Source organism: Schistocerca piceifrons, chromosome 3, assembly GCF_021461385.2.
Source record: "Schistocerca piceifrons isolate TAMUIC-IGC-003096 chromosome 3, iqSchPice1.1, whole genome shotgun sequence".
NCBI classification, from domain to species: Eukaryota; Metazoa; Arthropoda; class Insecta; order Orthoptera; family Acrididae; genus Schistocerca; species Schistocerca piceifrons.
This window is the reverse complement of record NC_060140.1, coordinates 502,450,702-502,466,737: the sequence shown is the minus strand read 5'-3', so window position 1 is coordinate 502,466,737 and position 16,036 is coordinate 502,450,702.

Here is a 16,036-nt window from a genome sequence, read left to right as displayed (position 1 = left end):
TGCAATTGACCTGCCGTAGGTGACATTTAATCTATATTTACATCTAACTCACCGTTTATAAGACCTTTTTTTAAAGCTGTCAATCAGTATTGTTTCCTTTATATAGACGATAGTCAGTTACTCGCCTAACTAAATACATTAATGCTATAGAACATCCGCATTGTTTTTTCACTTATAAAAATAGAATGCAAAATGCGACCAAATGCAAGAACCGAATAAATGATACGAACTACAGATCATTATTATTCTCTTAAGTATATATGATAGCAAAGAAACTGGCAAGAGAGCTACGTATGCATAAAGCTCCCAGCAGCCATCAGCACTAATGGCCGCTAGCTTGTTGGCATCTATTCATGCGGATATCCAATGTATTTCACAGTTTAGCAGCAGCCGAGTCTTCACAGCAAAAATCCGCATTACTAGCGCTGGGCGATAAATTAAGTGCTGTCATCAGTTTCACGAAAAACCGTGTAGATCATTTTTGCTGATACGAAACGGGATTTCAAGAGACACTGGAGAGAGAGAGAAAATGTGACTGGAGCGAAAATCGCTGTCACTTATCGAAACAAATACGACGTAAATTGGATTAATGACCAGCATTACGACGATAATCACCACGTCAAGAAATTAATTGCGACAGGAATATTAGGAAAAGAAATCAATGAGACTGGTACGAATTTTATGCGAACTGGGGAGAACGAGAATAGATTGTGACACTGTTACAGGTTGGGACTATTACGTGCTTTTACGCTCTGTACAATCGTGAATGCCCAAGAACAACAGACACATGCTAAAAACTGTAATAATTTGATTAAATGTCGCGAGTTCCTGAGTGCAGTTGATTTCAGTGGAAGAATTCAAAGTAAAAGCTGGCTCTTATTTCTATCTCCCACCAGCAGCCGTAACGACAGGGATGGCATGCCTCCTGCTGTCCCAGAGGAACTTGAAACGAGTCTTCTTCTGGCCTTGTAGCCGCTGCACGAGACACCTGGAAGGCTATCAGTCGAAACATGCAGTACATAAACCAGTGTTACGTTTTCTTACAAAAAACTTTATAGGTACCTGAGAGTTTCACTGTGACGTTAGGATAAAAGCGGCCAGGATAGACGAAGGAAGGATATTCGTAAGAGGATAATGAATGAAAGACAGTGATGGAAAACGATCTAATGGATAACGGCAGCAATATCCCTCTCGCTCAATTAATGTACTTCTACCCTTGGTAATAAAGCTAAAGATACATCACTGCAATGGTTTATTGTTGTCCAAGCATTATTCGAGGAAGGATTGGTACGTACTAAGTAATATGCTGTAAGCGCTGTTGTCTAGCGTCTTTGGCTTTAATAAACGAATTTTCATTATTAAATTATGTGGAAGTATGAAGACATTAAAGTGTTTGTCTCCAGTTAATGTTTATTTTTAGAAAGATTTGTGCTAGTTTGTTGAAACTCCTTACTTCATGTTCTTAATTGTTATACGGATGTCAGGAAGACACCAGAACCGGGTAACGCAACGTCACCTAAGACGGCATTATTACAACGCGCTATAGTCTGGAACCGCGCGACCGCTCCGGTCGCAGGTTCGAATCCTGCCTCGGGCATGGATGTGTGTGATGTCCTTAGGTTAGTTAGGTTTAAGTAGTTCTAAGTTCTAGGGGACTGATGACCTCAGAAGTTAAGTCCCACAGTGCTCAGAGCCATTTGAACCATATTACAACGCGCAACATGGATATCTAAACTATGGTTGCTTATAATTTCGCATATCCATCATCACTGTTTCCTTCGAATTAAGTAATACGATGACATTCGGCTATGTGACAATGCTGTGAATTTAGTAGACACGCCCTCAGGAGGATCCACACACCGCTGCTTATAGAAGAGTACTTCAGCAAGGAACGACAGAGCGACGGTTGAAAAAACTCGAATTTTTTTTATTTCAGGATTCGAATGTATATACGTTGAAGAATTATTCCCCAAAATATTATGCGCGAATTCCAAAAAGGAACGATTCTGTGAGCGTTTGCATTACAGAAGCAAAAAAATGGTTCAAATGGCTCTGAGCACTATGGGACTTAACATCTGAGGTCATCAGTCCACTAGAACTTAGAACTGCTTAAACCTAACTAACCTAAGGACATCACACACATCCATGTCCAAGGCAGGATTCGAACCTGCGACCGTAGCGGTCACGCGGTTCCAGACTGAAGCGCCTAGAACCGCTCGGTCACACAGGCCGGCATTACAGAACCAGTTCCGCGCTCACGCTCGCTATTTATAGGCGGTTTGAGTAAACCTAATTTGCTAAAGCGTTGTTTTAGCTGTTTTACTCAAAATGTAAACGAAAGTTTCAATAGTCTCATTTGGAGATACGCTTCAAAAATAACATCCAGCCGAAGCGAAATTGTCAAAAGTGCTTCATAATTGGCCGTATGACTATTCAATGTAGGCCATACTGCATTAATGCCATTAAAAGCAAAATCGGCGATGAAATGCATCGATTCTGTGAAGACAAGATACACCAACGGCGATCCGCTCACCGACAAAAAGGGCTTTGAGGACGAAAATGAGGGCTTATCAGATCAAAGGACCAGAAAGCGTCTATCGACTAGTCGGGCCGACAATAATTATGGACCAGGCGTGATATTCTTGTGAAACTTCAAACGCGCTTTTCTCAAAACCATGGTTTTCGGCATAGCTGTCGTCGTCATTCGCTTTTAATGGTTTTTTGTATCCCGTAAAGCAAACTGAGTTCTCTTCAGTTCTTCTTACTCCTTTCTTTTCGTTGATATTTAGTATTTTTTTCGGTCAAAAAAGAGGGGTCAAAAAACGGTCATTTTTTTCTCAAGTATCTTTAATTTCGCAAAAAAAATTTATTTTGGCAAATCCCTACGGTGAACTAAAATTACATCTGTAAGGATCAGAGTGGTATGTTAATTTCATGTTTCAGATAACCACATCCGGAGTTACAGGGACAACCGTCGATCTGTCTCCTTTCAGAGCTGCCTCGGGAAAATCCCAATGACACAGAGAAGCTATTAATATTTTTCAACAAAAATGCCAATAAAAACTTCAGTGTATTCTTTATTCATTGCAGCAAACCTCATTTGTTTACTACATTCCAGCACTGAGAAAAAATCCTGAATTTGAGCAATATTTTCGTCCGTCACCCTGTCGTTCCCCCTTTGTCCCCCTTTCTCAATGCACCCCATTGTGCAATCATAGCTTACGATAAGGCAGCGTCTTAGTTCAGATGCACCAGTGCGAGATGTATTAGAATTGAGAACTGTGTATCAGAGTTAACAGTCAACTGTACATTGAGGGAAGATACTTTAATCCTGAATTGTATCGAGCGATAAGTTTAAGAGTTCAGGGACACTAAAAAGTACCGGGTGATTCAAAAGAAAGAAGAGATTTCAACTGTTTATTTGAGACGAACTATGAAAGATAGAAACACAATGTGCATGTCGCCGGATAGAGAAGGGTTCAAAGTTTTAACACAGGTGCGCTGCTTTTTTTTTTTTTTTGTGGCAATATGGCCACTACACCGCTATAGAAATCATTTCGTGTGTTGGAATTTGCGGAACTCAGTGCACTGTTCACGTGCAGAGTGCATTCCATCGTCGGTTCAGCATGAATCCGCCTTTGTACAAGCAGATGTATGACTGACATACCAAATTCTTGGAAGTTGACCACGCAAATCTGAAGAAAATGCCGAGCGTATCAAAGATACGTTCACACAGAGCCCTCGGAAGTCCACAAGACGGGCAGGCCAGGAATGTCAACTTCCTCAAACAACGGAGTGGCGTGCTCTACGACGACTGCATATGAAGCCTTATAAGTCGCAGTTACTGCAGCAATTGCGTCATGACGCTGTAACAAATGGTTCAAATGACTCTGAGCACTATGAGACTTGACCTCTGAGGTCATCAGTCCCCTAGACTTAGAACTACTTAAACCTAACTAACCTAAGGACATCACACACATCCATGCCCAAAGCAGGATTCTAACCTGCGACCGTAGCAGCCGCATCGTTTAGGACTGAAGCGCCTAGAACCGCCCGCCCACAGCGGCAAGCCGGCCGCGGTGGCCGTGCGGTTCTGGCGCTGCAGTCCGGAACCGGGGGACTGCTACGGTCGCAGGTTCGAATCCTGCCTCGGGCATGGGTGTGTGTGATGTCCTTAGGTTAGTTAGGTTTAAGTAGTTCTAAGTTCTAGGGGACTTATGACCTAAGATGTTGAGTCCCATAGTGCTCAGAGCCATTTGAACAATTTGAACAGCGGCCAGTAGGCGCTGTAACAGAAGGTACGAGTTTTGCATTTCAGATCTCCAGGATATGGCAGAGGGCACTTTCTCCGAACGACTGATCTTTTCGGGCAAATCAACGTTTCATCCCTCGGGTAAAGTAAACCGTCATAATGTGAGAATTTGGTGGTCACTAAATCCTGGCGCCGTCTTCGAACACGAAAGAGACTCGCCGAAATTGAATTTGTTTTGTGCAGTTTCTGTTCACAAAGTTTATGGACCATTCTTTTTGCAGAGGGAACTGTGAGATGGAATGGCATACCCGGACATGCTGCATGTTTCCCCTACTTCAAGAAGATTCCAATGATTTCACTTTTATCCATGACGGCATTCTGCCTCACTTTCACTTTGAGGTGCGGCGTTATCCTAACAACAGCATCCCACAACGTTGGATTCGAAGACGTCGACAACTAACTCTTCTTCATTGCTTTTGGCCTCCCAGGACAGCAGAACTCATACCTTGCGTTCTTCTCAGTAGGGATACATAAAAGACAGAGGCTGTGTCCCCCCCCCCCCCCCCCCCTATGACAGCTACACTTCAAAAGATGAAATCGAATTGTTGAAGCTGTCGATTCAACAGGGACCTCTTGATTGGTATGTGGAGTGAGACGGTCTACCGTTCAGATGTTCCTCGAGCAACAGATGCTATTCAAGTTACGTGTATGTTATAGAGTCTGTACGACCATAAAACTGTAAACTTGGCATTATTCAGTGAACTGCGCAATGTTTTTCTGTCTTTCATGGTTTGTGTGCAATAAACAATTGAAATCCGTTCTTTCTTTTTGAACCAACCTGCACATAGAACTTTCTGTGGAGATAGATTGTTTACAAGTTAAGTATTTCATATTTTTCAAGCTTAATAAAGTGATCTAAAATTTCGTGTGTATTAAAGTGTCAGCTCGATCTCCTCCAGAAGTAAACTTAGGCTTGCTACAAGTCACTACAGCTTTGTAGAAGCCGAAGCTAATGTCTCAAGCGTATTTTTCATCAAGCATTGGACGACTATCACATAATTTTCACTGTCATGACTGTACTGAAGGGTTACGTGAGCGCTGGGCAGCAGTTTTGCACCACATAAGCGCTCCAAAGCGATCACGCTGGTCCTTTAAGGGGGTCACTAATGTTTTGTGCCGCGAGCTTATTTTCTCGATCGCCGATAGCGGTGCAACTCTGCTGTACACTAAGGTAATAAATGTCATGGAGTAGCTTCTAATACCGTGTCGGGATAGTACATCAACTCGACGTGACACGGACTCAACAACTCGTTGGAAGTCCCCTGCAGAAATATTGAGCCATTCTGCCTCTATAGCCGTCCGTAAGTGGGAAAGTATTTCCGTTGCAGGATTTTGTACACGAACTGACCTCTTGATTATGTTCCATAAATGTTCGATGGGTGGCCAGATCATTAGCTCGAATCGTTCAGAATGTTTTTCAATCGCGAACGTCTGTGGCCCGATGACGTGACGTATTCTCATTCATATAAATTCCATCGCCGTTTGGAAAAATGAAGTCCATTCACGGCTGCAAATGGTCTGCAGGTAACTGAACATAACCATTTCCAATCATTGACCGGTTCAGTAAGACGACAGGACCCTGTCCATTCCACGTAACCACAGTCCACACCATTATAGAGCAGCCACCAGCTTGTACTGTGCCTTGTTCACAACCTGGGTCCATGGCCTCCGTGGGATCTGCGCCACACTCAAACCCTACCATCAGCTCTTACCAACCGAAATCGGGACTCGTCTGACGAGGTCACAGTTTTTCAGTCGTCTATGGCCCAACCGATACGTCACGAACCTAGGAGAGGCACTGCAGGCGATGTCGTGGTGTTAGCAAAGGCACTCGCGGCGGTCATCTGCTGCCATAGCACATTAACGCCAAATTTCACCGTACTATCCCAACTGATACGTTCGTCGTACGCCCAACATTGACTTCTGCTGTTATTTCACGCAGTGATGCTTGTCTGTTGGCACTGATAACTCTATACAAACGCCGCTTCTCTGGGTCGTTAAATGTAGGCTGTCAGCCACTGCGTTGTCCGTGATGAGAGGTAATGCCTGAAATCTGGTACTCTCGGCACACTCTTCACGCCGTGGATCTCGAAATATTGAATTCCCTAACGATTCCCGAAGTGGAATGTCCCATGGCACAGGTCATCCCCGTTTTCAAGAAGGGACGTCGAACATAGGTGCAGAACTATCGACCTGTATCTCTAACGTCGATCAGTTGTAGAATTTTGGAACACGTATTATGTTCGAGTATAATGACTTTTCTGGAATCTAGATATATACTCTGTAGGAATGAGCATGGGTTTCGAAAAAGACGATCGTGTGAAACCCAGCCCGCGCTATTCGTCCACGAGACTCAGAGGGCCATAGACTCGAGTTCCCAGATAGATGCCGTGTTTCTTGACTTCCGCAAGGCGATTGATACAGTTCCGCACATTCGTTTACTGAACAAAGTAAGAGCATATGGACTATCAGACCAATTGTATGATTGGATTGAAGAGATCCTAGATAACAGATCGCAGCATGTCATTCTCAATGGAGAGAAGTCTTCCGAAGTAACAGTGATTTCAGGTGTGCCGCAGGGGAGTGTCGTAGCACCGTTGCTATTCACTATATACATAAACGACCTTGTGGATAACATCGGAAGTTCAGTGAGGCTTTTTGCGGATAATGCTGTAGTATATCGAGAGGTTGTAACAATGGAAAATTGTACTGAAATGCAGGAGGATCTGCAACAAATTGACGCATGGTGCAGGGAATGGCAATTGAATCACAATGTAGACAAGTGTAATGTGCTGCGATTACATATAAAGAAAGATCCTTTATCATTTAACTACAATATAGCAGGTCAGCAACTGGAAGCAGTTAATTCCATAAATTATCTGGGAGAAGGATTTAGGAGTGATTTAAAATGGAATGATTATATAAAGTTGATCGTCGGTGAAACAGATGCCAGACTGAGATTCATTGGAAGAATCCTAAGGAAATGCAGTCCGAAAACAAAGGAAGTAGATTAAAGTACACTTGTTCGCCCACTGCTTGAATACAGCTTACCGGTGTGGAATCCGTACCAGATAGGGTTGATAGAAGAGATAGAGAAGATCCAACGGAGAACAGCGCGCTTCGTTACAGGATCATTTAGTAATCGCGAAAGCGTTACGGAGATGATAGATAAACTCCAGTGGAAGACTCTGCAGGAGAGACGCTCAGTAGCTCGGTATGGGCTTTTGTTAAAGTTTCGAGAACATACCTTCACCGAAGGGTCAAGCAGTATATTGCTCCCTCCTACGTATATCTCGCGAAGAGACCATGAGGATAAAATCAGAGAGATCAGAGCCCACACAGAGGCATACCGACAATTTATCTTTCCACGAACAATATGAGACTGGAATAGAAGGGAGAACCGATAGAGGTATCGAAGGTACCCTCGGCCACACATCGTCAGGTGGCTTGCCGAGTGTGGATGTATATGTAGATGCGTCTAGCTCCAACTACCATTCTGCGTTCAGAGTCTGTTAATTACGGTCGTGTGGTCATAATCACTTCGGAACTGTTTCACATGGATCATCTGAGCACAAACGACAACCCAGCCAATGCACTGCCCTTTTATACCTTGTGTACGCGATACTACCGCCATCTCCATATGTGCACATTGTTGTCCTGCGACTTGTCACCTCAGTGTACAGTGAGACCTCGTGCATCAGTGTAGCTTGGAGCGCGTGATCCGCGGCACGGGAGTGCTTTCGCGCCGTTGGGCAAGCGAAGCGTATTGTTACATATGTACCAGCATTTTGAAAACACCATTTCATTGATATCAATACCGTTGCCTTCTCCTGATCACTTGCTTTGAATGTAGCAAAGGTTTCATTACATTTGCACACTTCCTGGCCGGCCGGAGTGGCCGAGCGGTTCTAGGCGCTACAGTCTGGAGCCGCGCGACCGTTACGGTCGCAGGTTCGAATCCTGCCTCGGGCATGGATGTGTGTGATGTCCTTAGGTTAGTTAGGTTTAAGTAGTTCTAAGTTCTAGGGGACTGATGACCTTAGAAGTTAAGTCCGATAGTGCTCAGAGCCATTTGAACCTGACTGTTCACGAACAGTTGGGAAGAGTAGAATTCCTAGGACGTGAGGACGTTGGCAGATGGGAAATCTGGCGACGCTTCTTGTGAGCTGGCGGCAGCGGGAGGCCACGTCGCACTGCGTCAGAATGGCGAGCAGGCCACGCCCTCCTGCCTGACAGCTGACAGCTGGCCGCCACAAATCTCTGACTGCGCGCCTTCATTCCAGTTGCTCTGCTCACTCGCCGGCTGGGGCTACAACGAAACACGGCCTCGCTTTCTGGAGCGACGCCCTCTGCACTGGTTATCATTTACAGCAGACGTTTCTTGCAATCAACGGAAACCAACGAGAAATCGCTACCTGCCTAAACTCCCTTACACATAACACTCGATCCGTGTTCATAGAGCATCCTATGCCGATATTTTCTTGTTTCTTTATGTCAGGGGTCCACTAGCCTACAGCTCGCCGACCAGTGGTTAGCGTCGCTGCCCCTAGCCCAGGGCAGTCACGAATTTAGCTCGTGAGCCGTGTCATGGCACGAGTGCCTTAGCACTCACCCTGCCTGTACTTCTGCGCTACCGCCAGGGCACCCTGTCTGAGCGTAAGGAGGAGGAAGATGGGAAAACTGCGAATCCGTCGCGTTTAAATGGCAATGCAGATACACTGCTTATGACTTGGTTTTGTATTTCACATTTCTAAACAACAAAGATCACGGAAAAAAATTTTGATTATTATTTTCCTTTGACGCCCTCACGACGTTATACAGTTTTTATCTACACTACTGGCCATTAAAATTGCTACACCAAGAACAAATGCAGATGATAAACGGGTATTCGTTGGACAAATATATTATACAAGAACTGACTTGTGATAACCTTTTAACGCAATTTGGGTGCATAGATCGTGAGAAATCAGTACCCAGAACAACCACTTCTGGCCGTAATAATGGCCTTGATACGCCTGGGCATTGAGTCTGAGCTTGAATGGCGTGTACAGGTACAGCTGCCCATGCAGCTTCAACACGATACCACGGTTCACCAAGAGTAGTGACTGGCATATTGTGACGAGCCAGTTGCTCGGCCACCATTGACCAGACGTTTTCAATTGGTGAGAGATCTGGAGAATGTGGTGGCCAGGACAGCAGTCGAACATTTTCTGTATCCAGAAAGGCCCGTACAGGAGCTGCAACATGAGGTGGTGCATTATCCTGCTGAAATGTAGGGTTTCGCAGGGATCGAATGAAGGGTAGAGCCACGGGTCGTAACACATCTGAAATGTAACGTCCACTGTTCAACGTGCCGTCAATGCGAACAAGAGGTGAGCGAGACGTGTAACCAATGGCACCCCATACCGTCACGCCGGGTGATACGCCAGTATGGCGATGACGAATACACGCTTCCAATGTGCGTTCACCGTGATGTCGCCAAACACGGATGCGACCATCATGATGCTGTAAACAGAACCTGGATTCATCCTAAAAAATGACGTTTTGCCATTCGTGCTCCCAGATTCCTCGTTGAGTACACCATCGCAGGCGCTCCTGTCTGTGATGCACCGTCAAGGGTAACCGCAGCCATGGCCTACGAGCTGATAGTCCATGCTGCTGCAAACGTCGTCGAACTGTTCGTGCAGATTGCTGTTGTCTTGCAAACGTCCTCATCTGTTGACTCAGAGTTCGAGACGTGGCTGCACGATCCGTTACAGCCATGCGCATAAGATGCCTGTCATCTCGACTGCTAGTGATACGAGGCCGTTGGGATCCAGCACGGCGTTCCGTATTACCCTCCTGAAACCACCGATTCCATATTCTGCTAACAGTCATTCGATATCGACCAACGCGAGCAGCAATGTCGTGATACGATAAACCGCAATCGCGATAGGCTACAATCCGACCTTTATCCTTACACGAGGCATCACAACAACGTTTCACCAGGCAATGCCGGTCAACTGCTGTTTGTGTATGAGAAATCGGTTGGAAACTTTCCTCATGTCAGCACGTTGTAGGTGTTCCCACCGGCGCCAACCTTGTGTGAATGCTCTGAAAAGCTTATCATTTGCATATGATAGCACCTTCTTCCTGTCGGTTAAATTTCGAGTCTGTATCACGTCATCTTCGTGGCATAGCAATTTTAATGGCCAGTAGCGTAGTACAAAATTGTTGACATACAAAGAGTTGCAGACAATATCGCAGATTTTTGCTCTCACATTGCCATGTAATCGTCAGTTATTTAGTTTTGTAATTGATAAAAGGCCTTCACACTCACACACGTAAACACACATACGTTGACTAAAATATTGTGGCACTTCTGCAACCTTACTATAGAAAAGTGAAAAGTGTGCCCGAAGAAAACAATGTAGACATCCTGGACAGTTTGAAGGTAAAAATGGAATTATGTCGCAGGTCAGTCAGTTACATCTGCACGTGCTCAGGGGTGCTTTCAACTGAAATGGAAAATGGACTCTATTAAAGCTATCCAACAGATGTAAGATGTTCAGTGTCCTCAAAACATCTACAAAACCATCCTTGTTATTCTTTCATGGTCAAAATTAATTCTTCAGACCTCTTGTTTTCCTTAACGGCAATCAGCTTAGGAAAGTGGACTGTGTTTCTCAGAATTTGTCCCTTCCACAAAGTGCTTTCTAGTGCGCTTCTTTTTAAACGCATCCCCATCAAGTCAGAAATAAGTTGTTCATTACCTTGCGCTGTCCTACTGTGGGCAGTGTACAGTCAACTCCACTTAAAATGTGATGTCAGCAATTCAGTCTGGATATTTTAATTTTCGTTCCTGCGCTCCTGTTTCCTTCGTAATTTCTACAATAGTAGGTTTCACTCGATTAATCTTTCCTGGCACTCCCCTTCACTTAACCAAAGTACTTCGCAGTAAAATACAAATTCTCCATACCCTTTGTTCAGTTCCATCGAAAACTGTTGCAGCTGGTAGCGGAATGATGAGTGCGACTTCAAAAATTTTACTATTCGAACTGACAATTTCTTCACGTGCTCCATACCTGCAAATTTAGCACAAAGTGCTTCTTGACGTCATAGTCAATTAAATCTCTGAATTCGTTTAGTATGGTATTATAATATCACTTGACAGGAAAATTACAGTACCTGTCGATTATGCGACTGCATATAAACATTAAGATTTCTCATCCCTCTAATTTGTCGTTCCCATTCAGTTTTAAAGACTTGTGACGATAGATCGCTAGACTGCCTCTTTTTATGCAGACAGCCGCTGGACCTGTTAAAGTCCTTCATACCATGAACAAATAGCGAAGGGTTAAACAGCGCCGACACCAGGATTCTGCCGAACAGAAGAGAACAGTGCCGATCATAAATGCCTCACCGACTACTGAATGAAACGTCGTGCTGTACGGCTTCCTCCTGGGAAGGATCCAGCAAAGCCGAGACAGGCCACCCTCTGCAAGCACGCAGTACGCATAGCCAGTATACGTGAAGTTTTCCACGCCGTAGCGCGCCCTGATTTAGATCTTGGGGTTTTGGGTTCAATTCCCCGCCGAGTTGGATATTTTCTCAGCTCGGAGGTTGGGTGTCGTGTTGTTCCCATCATCATCATTGATGAGCAAGTCCCCGCAGTGGCATCAAATAGAAAGAGTTGCACTAGGCAAACGAACAGTTCAGGCGGGTCTGCCGGCCAGTAATACTATACAATCATTTCACTGGTAGACTGGTGGAAAGAACAGTATCTTCGACCAAAATGCGCTATAATTAAAGGTAGTTTACATGAAATGGTATCTCATGCCGATTTGCCACGAAAATTATAAAAACAGACACACTGATAACACCAATTATCAATCCAAAAAAAATCATAAGAAAATGGAATCAACAAGTCAGTGGAAGACTCGAAACCATACCATTAATAGAAAGAAACGTATAAGCAAACTGCGGATACGATTAGACGTCAGATATACAATTTGTTAGAGACAGCTGAAAATTTGTGCTGGACAAGCACTCGAACTCAGATTTCCCACCTAACTCAAACGGTCGCCTTAAACACTTCGGCTATCCGTGTACGCCTCTCAGATCGATCCAAACCTCCATATGTCACAGTCTACGTCCCTTAGTGCTCGCACACTTTCCGTAATTTGCTTGATTCGCGCCCCCGTAATTCGCTTGATTCGCGCCCAGGGAGAGACAAAGTAACTATCTTCGTCTTGCCCTGTCTTGCATGTAATAAAAGTTTGCAATGTTTGTAGTTTTGAGTATGTGTATAAGATTATGCAGTGTCTCTCAGGTATGTATTTACATATTATGGACACGTAGGTGCATGTCTGAAGGACACAGCATTGTACTACAGAGTCAATGAAAAATATAGGCATTGCAACTTGGTATTACATGCACAGGCAGGTCACAATGGCGATTATAATATTGTCTCTCCCTGTATGGGAATCACAAAAAGGGTGCGAGCACTAAGAAACGTACACACTACGATATTTGGAGGTTTCGATTGGTCCGGAAGACGTACACATATAGCCGAAGTGGTTTCTTTCTGTTCGTGGTAGAAGTTACTGGAGTTTTTCTTGAGACGGGCCAACGCCTGAAATAGTGCAGCTTTCCTTTTGGGGTTGCTTCTTAAAAATTTAGGCTAAAAGTGGCGGTGGCATTAGCTTCTCCTTTTTGGCAGTTTCAAATATTTCATGAATGCGATGATACAATATCTAAAAAAATAAAAAAAGTGGTTAAAGCGATCACTCGCTTCAAGCGGAAAATTCGGGTTGGAGCTCCTGTTTGGAGCAAATTTTGATGTGTCACTAGTTAATTTTATAGCTGATGTCTAATCGTATTCGCAGTTTGTGGGTACATTTCTCGTATTTCATACTGCTGTAGATCGTCAGCACACTTGGATGCATGCATGCATGCATGCATGAAGGACACCGCATAGTACTACACGGACACTGAAAAATAGACACATTGCAGCCTTGTACACCATTAATATTTGAGACATTCTTTGTTGGGGTTCCCTGTTCTTACACCCAAACTCAGAGGACGAACTTACAATGCGTTCTTAGACAACACACTACCTGCTCTGTTCATTAAGTAGTAAGGGACCATTGACGATTGTGTCAGTGCTAAAGGAGGGCAATTTGAATTCAGTGTAATCCTTCTGCAGAGTGTAATGACTCGGTAGCAGACGGCTTATTTTTATGTACTGAGAGTGGCTTTTAGGAACTAACTGCAATAGCAGTTCAAGAGTTGCATGACTGCCACAGTGTTTGTAAGTTCTGTTACGCTCATCATCGGACATTACGAGATTTTGTTTTCTTTGCATTATTTTTTCTTTAATTTGCCTTTTGGTTGAAGCGAACCGTCTTTTGACCAATTTAGGTAGTATTCACAGTCTTTAGGCTATTTCTCAATTTTATCAGCATTTAATCAATTTTTCTCCGAATTATTGCTTCTAATATTTATGAATTTTGTACAGATGAAGCGGATTACATATTGCAACCAGTCAATAAGTATTATGGCTTTACAGATATACACTCCAAGATAAAAAAATAAAAAATAAACGACGTATCGCTATGGAACTATCCAAACGGGACGAAAATCGGTAGATGTGATGTACATGTACAAATAAACAAATTATTACAGTTTGAGAAAAAATTAATGATTTTCTCAAGAGAAAGAGCTTCACACATTGAGCAAAGTCAGTAACGCATTAGTCCACCTCTGGCCCTTATGCGGCTTGGCTTTGGTTGATGGAGTTGTTGGATGACCTCCAGAGGGATATCGTGCCAAATTCTGTCAAACTGGCCGATTAAATTGTCAAAATCCCGAACTGCTTGGAGAGCACTGCCCATAATGCTCCAGACGTTCTTGCTGGCCAAAGTAGTCTTCGGAAAGCACGAAGCCGAGCAGTATAAACTCGCCGCGTGTGGGTGGGCATTGTCTCGCTCAAACGTAAGCCCAGGATGGCTTGCCGTGGAGGGCAACAAAACGGAGTATGGAATATCGTCGACGTACCGCTGTGCTGTACGGGTACCACGGATGACAATCAAAGGCGCCCTACTCTGAAAATACGCTACTGGCCACTAAAATTGCTACACCAAGAAGAAATGCAGATGATAAACAGGTATTCATTGGACAAATATATTATACTACAACTGACATGTGATTATATTTTCACGCTATTTGGGTGCATAGATACTGAAAAACCAGTACAACCACCTCTGGCCGTAATAACGGCCTTGATACGCCTGGGCATTGAGTCAAACAGAACTTGGATGGCGTGTACAGGTACAGCTGCCCATGCAGCTTCAACACGATCCCACAAGAGTAGTGAGTGGCGTATTGTGACGAGCCAGTTGCTCGGCCACCATTGACCAGACGTTTTCAATTGGTGAGAGATCTGGAGAATGTGCTGGCCAGGGCAGCAGTCGAACATTTTCTGTATTCAGGAAGGCCTGTACAGCACCTGCAACATGCGGTCGTACATTATCCTGCTGAAATATATGGTTTCGCAGGGATCGAATTAAGGGTAGAACCACGGGTCGTAACACATCTGAAATGTAACATCCACGTTCAAAGTGCTGACCGAGACGTGTAACCAATGGCACCCCAATGGCAATGGAAACGTGATGATACGCATTTCTCCTCCTTACACGAGGCATCACAACAACGTTTCACCAGGCAACGCCGGTCAACTGCTGTTTGTGTATGAGAAATCGGTTGGAAACTTTCCTCATGTTAGCACGTTGTAGGTGTCGCCACCGGCGCAAACCTTGTGTGAATGCTCTGAAAAGCTAATCATTTGCATATCACAGCATCTTCTTTCTGTCGGTTAAATTTCGCGTCTGTAGCACGTCATCTTCGTAGTGCAGCAATTTTAATGACCAGTAGTGTAAATCACACCCCAGACCATAAGTTCTGGTTGTCGGACCGTATGGTGAACGCCAGTCGCATTGGTATCCCACTGCTGTCCAGGGCGTCTCCACACGCGTCTTCGCTGGCCATCGGGGCTAAATCTCAAGCGGGACTCACGGCTGAAGGCAATTTTACTCCAATCAATGAGGTCCCTGGCCGAAGACGTGTCCGGAGACGCCTCGGACAGAGGCGTGAATTCTAATACACTGCTGTTTGTAAAAAGTGAAACACGCAGAATCAACAGTTTGCAACGTGCCACGACAAGAGGACGTGTAGAACAGTGGAACCATAATTAGTGATTTAAATGGAAGGGAGGTGTCGTGCACATAATCTCAACAGCGCCCCCCTTTTATGTGACCGGAGAGGTCAGCAGTGTTATGTGACGCTCAGTCGGTGCCGTCGCACGAAGTGGAAACGTGTAACCAAGTGCCAGTACTCCTCGTCGACATCACGGGGTGGAATATTGGCATGTGAGTGCGTTAGAACGGGGTGGAATGATTGTTCTCCAGGTGGCAGTGCGGTTCGCAAAGGGTACGCTACTTCAACAATGAGGCATATGTAGAAGCAGAGGAGAGAAGAGGGCCATACATAGCGCCGACGAGGTACTGGACGATATAATGTGACCAAAGCGCCAGATGAGCGCTGTCTTCTCCACTCGGCTGTGGCGGACAGAATGGCTTCGGCCACAGTTTTGGCACGATGTTGGAGCACTGCAACGGGTGTTGACATTTCTGCATCGACGGTTCGACATCATCTGCTGCGATCTGGACTGGTGGCACGAATGCC